Below are 6943 nucleotides of genomic sequence, written 5' to 3' on the forward strand. Positions count from 1 at the left end.
GGCAAAGCAGTTATTAAAAAGATCAAGTGTTAAACCGCGGTAGTAAAAATGATCCATCTGTCACAGAAAACTGCTGCCCTGCTTGGTTTCCATTCCACGCAATAACGCTGTTTTCAAAATCCCACCTGTCTTTAAAACTCAGATACCCACACTGCCTCTCTCTTTGTCTCTCTGCCGACTGGACTAAGTGTGGTTGCTCCTTGGTGGTACAACAGAAACCCAAACAAACAGCCAATTACTGCCTTCACTGTGGAGGTCTTCTCACCCTGTTGACCCAAACATCCTTCCTGAACATTCAGGCAGACGTGATCAGCAGTTCATCCCTGCAGCCGCGTCCAAGGCTCTGTGTTTTGTCTAGCATTGGATCAAGGTGTCAAAACTACTGTGGACTAGGAATCACAGGCAAAATGAGAAGCACCCTGAAGAATGCCTGTGAAGTCTGGATGGTGGTAAAGACCTACATCTGGATGAGGTGTGACACTTAAAGGTCAGCAGGTCAATGACTGTTTTAAGCCTTTGGCAGCGACACGGTTATTAGCCTGCAGCAAGACGTGAGCTTGAGGTGAGATGGTTGCCAGTTAAAACTGATGGAAGAGTTGAGGACATATGGAGGGAGAAAGTTTAACTCTCTGCTCTCTCAGCGACCACAGCCAAGGATGTGCTGTTATGGTTCCGAAAAGACGCGTTGCAACAAATTTAAGACTTCTCAACTGGAGTAGAAATTTTAGCTTATTGACTCAACTCACAATGAAGATGGTTAGACTCTTGGGCCCAGGCAAAACCACAATGGCTGCTTCGAGGTGATAATGGTATCTGCCAAGAGCATGACTCAGGGCCAGCTTAAAGGAACAGTTCATCCAACAATTCAGTCATTATCTCCTCACCCCCATGTTGATGGAAAGTTGGGTGACGTTTCAATCAAGAAGCTTCACATCACAACAGCATTGCAACATTAGCCTACAGTGAAGTAGCTTGAGACTTGTTTTAAAAGGTAAAAATAATAATAAAACAACCACAAACATAAAATGGCTGCATATAGCTCGTTTGGTGTAGTCCAACTCTCAGTAGGCCCTGACATCCCGAATTGAGGGGCGAGCTTGTACACCCACATGTGCAATCACCTTTAGCCCTGGCCGGGCTCACACTACAGGACCCTCGGGCAGATTTAACCCGATTTGCCCCTCCTGACAATGGGAGATATCTGGGTGGAGAGCTGGGTCGCTCCCGGTCAACCCAGTTTTATCAGGGGTTTACAGATTTACAGTTTACCTATGATAAATATCAAACGTGACTGACATGTAGTATTTAAAATCTGGTGAACACGATTGTCATTATGTTACTTTTTCCTGACTCGTTTCTTCTGCTTTTGTTTTTACACTACAACGTATCAACATTACTGCAGCCACTTATCTCCATTCATTTACATTTGAGATGGTGTGAGCTGCTGCATCGCTCCCTCTAGCACATTAGCCTTAATTATATTCTGTATTGTGAGATGCTCTGTTATATTCAAGTCCTGTAGTGTGTGCAGGTTTAAGATCAGAGAGGAGAGTATCTATAGAGATTCTCTTTATGTGTGTGATGCAACCTGGTTTTACAGTCAGTTAGGGTTCTAAAACTGTAGTGTGAGCCCTGCTTAATCAGTTACAGTGAAGGTACCGGCTTTAAAAAGGGCATAAATAACATATTCTCAAATCAATTTGGGATCTCTGGGCTTCACTCCATACAATATTTCAAGTCCCTATGTTGCAAATAGGGACATGGGACTTGGTGTTGCTGATACAACACTTTTGCTGTTGCCATATTGGTAGATATAACAAAAGTCGCCTATGACCAACTTCAGGTTTCAACCCACATTTTTACCAACACCACAACAATCATCAATCCTAAATAATCTGGAAACTCAAAGAATCAGCCATAAAACTTATTACAAACCCGATGAATGTTGTCTTAAACTCTGTTAAAGCCTTCGGCCATCTTAGTTTTAAAAATATTCTTCAATGAAGGGCTCAGAGCCAAGCAGGGTTGCCTGTGACACCAGGGTGAACCATGTTAAAACCTGTCATAATATTCCACAGAGGAACGGAGTGAAACCTTTAAAGAGGGCAGCGTGTCTCTTAAAGGAGTTAGACTCTGAACATGTGAGAATCGCCTCTGGGGCTGAAGAACAGACACATGACATCGGTCATGTGGCTGCTCTCTTTAAAGCTCTGTGTGGGGAAAAAACGAGGGATGAAAAATAGTGTGTGTGGGGGGGTTAACATCGAGCCTGTCGGCCCCCTCACCCCCACTACTAGAACCACCACCACCGCCTGGAGACCACCCAGAAAGAATAGTGAGCTGTCAATCATTTCATTTAGGGGAATAAACACTGCAGTATTTTGTTTCTCAGTGAAGTATCACCCTATATTGCTCTTTAACTCATATACCAATATCTTGGCATGGTTTACCACAATTTATGTGTATGTGAGTGCAGACGTTCACTTTTGGTAGCAGTGAACTTTACGCATTTTCCCACCAAGTCGGTTCAAATTCATTCAGACTACTTGAATCCCACTGGTTTCCTAACAGCAATGCTCATGTTAAAGATTTCGTTTGGAGACGTAAGAAAGAAATTCATCCGGACATTTTTTGAAGGATTCGTTTTGATTTTACAGAGTGGCCTTTCAAGCCTGAGCCAGTGCTGAAAAAGACCCCTCTGTGGATAGCAGCATTTACAGGCAAATCCTGTGCATCTCCAGAGGCCTGTGGCATGATCGCTGCAGTTATTTGATGTCATCCAATTACAATGGGACATTGATAAACTTGATAAAGGCAGCCCTGAAGTGCTGCCCCACCATCACCTGGATAAAAACACACACATCAGTGTCAGCGAGGGCGCAGGCAGAGTGTGTCTCCAGAGTGTGTGTTGACTCTCTGGGGCAAGTTGTCTGTCAGCACAGAGGCTTGAACTCCAAGCTCGCCGTAATCCCTCTGTCAATAACTGGACCTCCTGCCAGTTACACACACACACACACACACACACACACACACACACACACACACACACACACACTTTTAACATCAGTACAAACATAACCTGCTGCCTTAGTCCACACGGCCAAACAGCCTCCTGGCATCTGGCTAATCTAGGGAGATTTACGAGAAGCTGATGTAAACGGCATTCCTTTCATGTAATGACAGACGAAGTCATATACGATTACACATTGAAAAACACTGAGCGCCGCTCATGATTGATTTGTGAGACGGGCACTATGTGAACCTGATAGGAGCCTTTGTCAAAGTGGCAGAGGATGGTGAAACCTCTACGTGATGCACCTACACTGAAGGGTCCTCTGAGCAAATTCAACAACAGTGTGAAGCAACAGAAAGTTGTCCTCTCACACAATGATAAATGAAGGAGAGGCGTTACAGGAAACCACATATCTGATTCCTACCTGTGAATATGTTAATCTTCACACACAAAAAAATTGATTAATCAGCAAAATACTCAAAATGAAATCATTGCTGCAGCCCAAATTCTGATTCATCACACAGAGCTCATTGCTATCTGGCCAAAAGTATGCAGACATGTGAACATTGCATGCATTGTTGAACATCTCAATCTGAGGTCCAAGGTCATCTGCTGTCAGTCTCCACTCTTCTGATTTCAGGAACCTGGAAGGTAGGCATTTGTTCCCCATTCAGCCATCACCATGTTGGGTGATGAGGTCTGGCTCTCAGATGGTGTTCAAGTTTATCCCTAAAGCAGTGGACGGGGCTGAGGTCAGGTTTCTGTGCAGGCCAGAAAAAACTGTGAAAATCACTTCTTTATTACCGTTCTTTCTCTACAGAGCCCCTTACATGTATGGTAGGAGTTCCATCACATGTCCACATACTTTTGGACATATAGTGTATGCCTTTGTGTTGAGTGTTTACACCAACTTCACAAATGTAAAAATGTCTGAATGAATCACATTGTTTTACATTTGATTTGATGTCAAAAATACGTTTTTTTTAAAAATGTTTTTCCCTTATTAAATACATTTTTTTGACATGGGCTCAGCTACACACATACACACACATGCACACACACAAACCCTGTGGCCTCTGACTAATCCTATCAGACTAATGTTATCAAAACACACACTCACACACACACGCACACGCACACACGCACACACACACACACACACACACACACACACACACACACACACACACACACACACACACACACACACACACTAATCTTTCTATCCTCATCTAATAACACCTTTGACTTGGCCAGTATTGGAGACTCCAGGGGGGTCCAAGCTCACAAACTTCACCTCCAGCCAGACACACACACACCCACCCACACACACACACACACACACACACACAATTCACACAATTCACACACACATGAAAGCCCCCTTGAAAAGACAAGGGGGAGAGGCACTGACTGCTTCATATTAGTGTTTAATTAAGTTAAAACCTCTCTCGCTCTGCAGTCCAATAACTCAATTGAAGTTGTCTATTCTTTCATGGCTGTGAGCTGGCGTTCCTGCGGCCTGGAATCACAGGCCACAAAAAGCAGATTGTGGCATCGCCGCCTCTGGCCATATAGCTGATGTCTCACTTGCGATTAACTCAATAAAACTATTACACAGACCTCCCTCTATCCACAAACCTTCCTCTTGCTTTGTCTTTGGTGCCCCCTCTTTTTGTTTTCTTTTCATACTACCTGCTCCCTCTCTCATCTCTGATCAGCCCTCTCCTCTCTGACAGTGTCCAAACTTTTTCACTCTCTGAGGTTCAGGTTTTAGCCTCAGGCTAAAAGTTCAGCCTCGCCGCTGCCAAAGCAAGCAGGTGGGATTCTTTTATCTCTACTGACATTCTAAATATTGTACGAGGAAGCAGGCAGCCAGAAAATCTGATTTGTTTATCTAATTTGATCTTTAAGGCTCTCCAAATGTTAATGTTCAGAACAATATACAGTGGAATATCTGGCAGTTATTTTATCTTCAGCTGCCCAGCAACTGACAAACAAAATCATACATGTAATGATATAATGCTGCTGATAGGAACATTTCTCAAGTTAGTCAAGCAAATACCCTGACACTGACTCCTTACTCTCCTGATGTGTTCAAATAATATACAGGGGAAAGCTGATATTTACCATGTTGTCTGTCTAGGCTGGGCTGTATTGTATTCTCTTGCAGATGCCCCGGCTGGTAGCTCCTTCAAACTTGGCTACATTTCCATCTTTATATATATTAATAATCTTTTGGCTTCTGTCACTGAAAGATGTGTGGCCTATGGCAAAACAAAAAAAAAAAAAAATCATCAGGATTGTAGGAGAAAGCACAGGTTTTGGATAAAGAGCAGCGGATGATCACTGTCCACGTCATCTTTTGACCATCCAACCTGACCAGCTGGACTGAGCCAGGGAGGAAAGAGTCAGGAGAATGCTGTTTCAGCTTGGTGTAAAAGCTGCTCCTGGCTAATGTCCTGTCTCAGTAAAATGAAATGGATGAAATGAGACTCAGGCTGGCCAGACAACGTCAAAGCAGAGACTGTTTTGCCTACGTCGTTACTGAGACATCCAGGATCGATCTGATGAACTCGACGGGTGCACAATATTATGAGCCGGCAGAGCCCAGAATTGTAGCACTGTCATTGATGTCATTAATGCATTTAGATCAAATGCAGTGAAATTTGATGGATAGTGCGTTGTATCATTTCCTAGGTATATGTGCATTTATGTATATATGTTTAGAGCCTAAATCACTGTATAGAGTGTGTTCCATGTTGGTGTAGCATGAGGGACTTTACAATCTTTGATTTTGTTTTGTTTTGTGTATTCACAAAGAGTGTGATGTGTATTCTAGTCAGAGACGTTAGGTCAAGGTTTTTGGCCATTTATAGCAATGCTTGGAGGAAGGAGGAGGTCGAGGTGACAGAGAGAGCTACAGGAGCATATGAAGTTTAATCAGCAGTTAAACTGTGAGAGTGTCCTGTCATAATGACTGTGCTGATCACCTGTATGAATATGACTGAACATAACTAACCACACAGCCGTGGATGAGCCAATTAAGCCCATTTTGAAGCCGATGGGAAACAGCTGACACCAACGAGCCGATAGTAGCAAGAACTTAGTGCTCTGTCTTAACTACAACTTTAACTTGGTAGTCTTCCTTCTTCCGAGTTAAAGTTGTCTTAACTATGACGTTAACTCAGAAGTAGGAAGACTACCAGAAGCTTTTGTTCCCACTTTGTGTCTGTTAATCGATGGTTTTTACACGAGAAATATGTTACTCTGTGTTTCACAAAAATAGCTTTGTCAATTTAAGTAGGGGTAAAAGAACAGAAATATGGAAAGTTCTTCACAATCTTTACCTTGTCTTTCCTTTGCTGTTTGAAGAGCTTTATTTGCTTCTCCACTGGTTACCTTCCGTATATGATTTACTGCGCATGCTACCCAGCAAGACCACAGATAACTGAAAACTAATTCATATCCCTGGAAACTGTCGCTCACAGACTTCTTCAGCAGATTGAGATGCTCAGTCTGGACATGTGACAACAGGTGGTGGTTGAGATGTTGGCTTCTACATGACATCAGAATCAAATGTGTGGTTTTGTCAGAGTAATAGCTCCCTGATGATGCTGGCTGCCTCTGTCAGTTACGTGACCCTCATTTTGCAGGTGCACTCAATGGTCAGATGTACACTTTTTCATCCCATGACTTTTTCACATTCCTCTCCTCCCATCCTGTCTTTTTCATCACCTCTCTTCTTCTGCACCATAACGCCCTCCATCTTCCACCCGCTCATTAGCTCTTTCCTCCCCGTCCTCCTCCACAGCGACAGATCTCTGCTTAGCGCCTCCATACATCGCAGATAACCTTCTTTAGCGCCGAATAAACACGTCCAGGCCTTGTCTCCAGAGGCTGCCGCCGAGGTTCCGATCGGATGTCAGG

This window comes from Acanthopagrus latus, chromosome 9 (assembly GCF_904848185.1).
Source record: "Acanthopagrus latus isolate v.2019 chromosome 9, fAcaLat1.1, whole genome shotgun sequence".
NCBI classification, from domain to species: Eukaryota; Metazoa; Chordata; class Actinopteri; order Spariformes; family Sparidae; genus Acanthopagrus; species Acanthopagrus latus.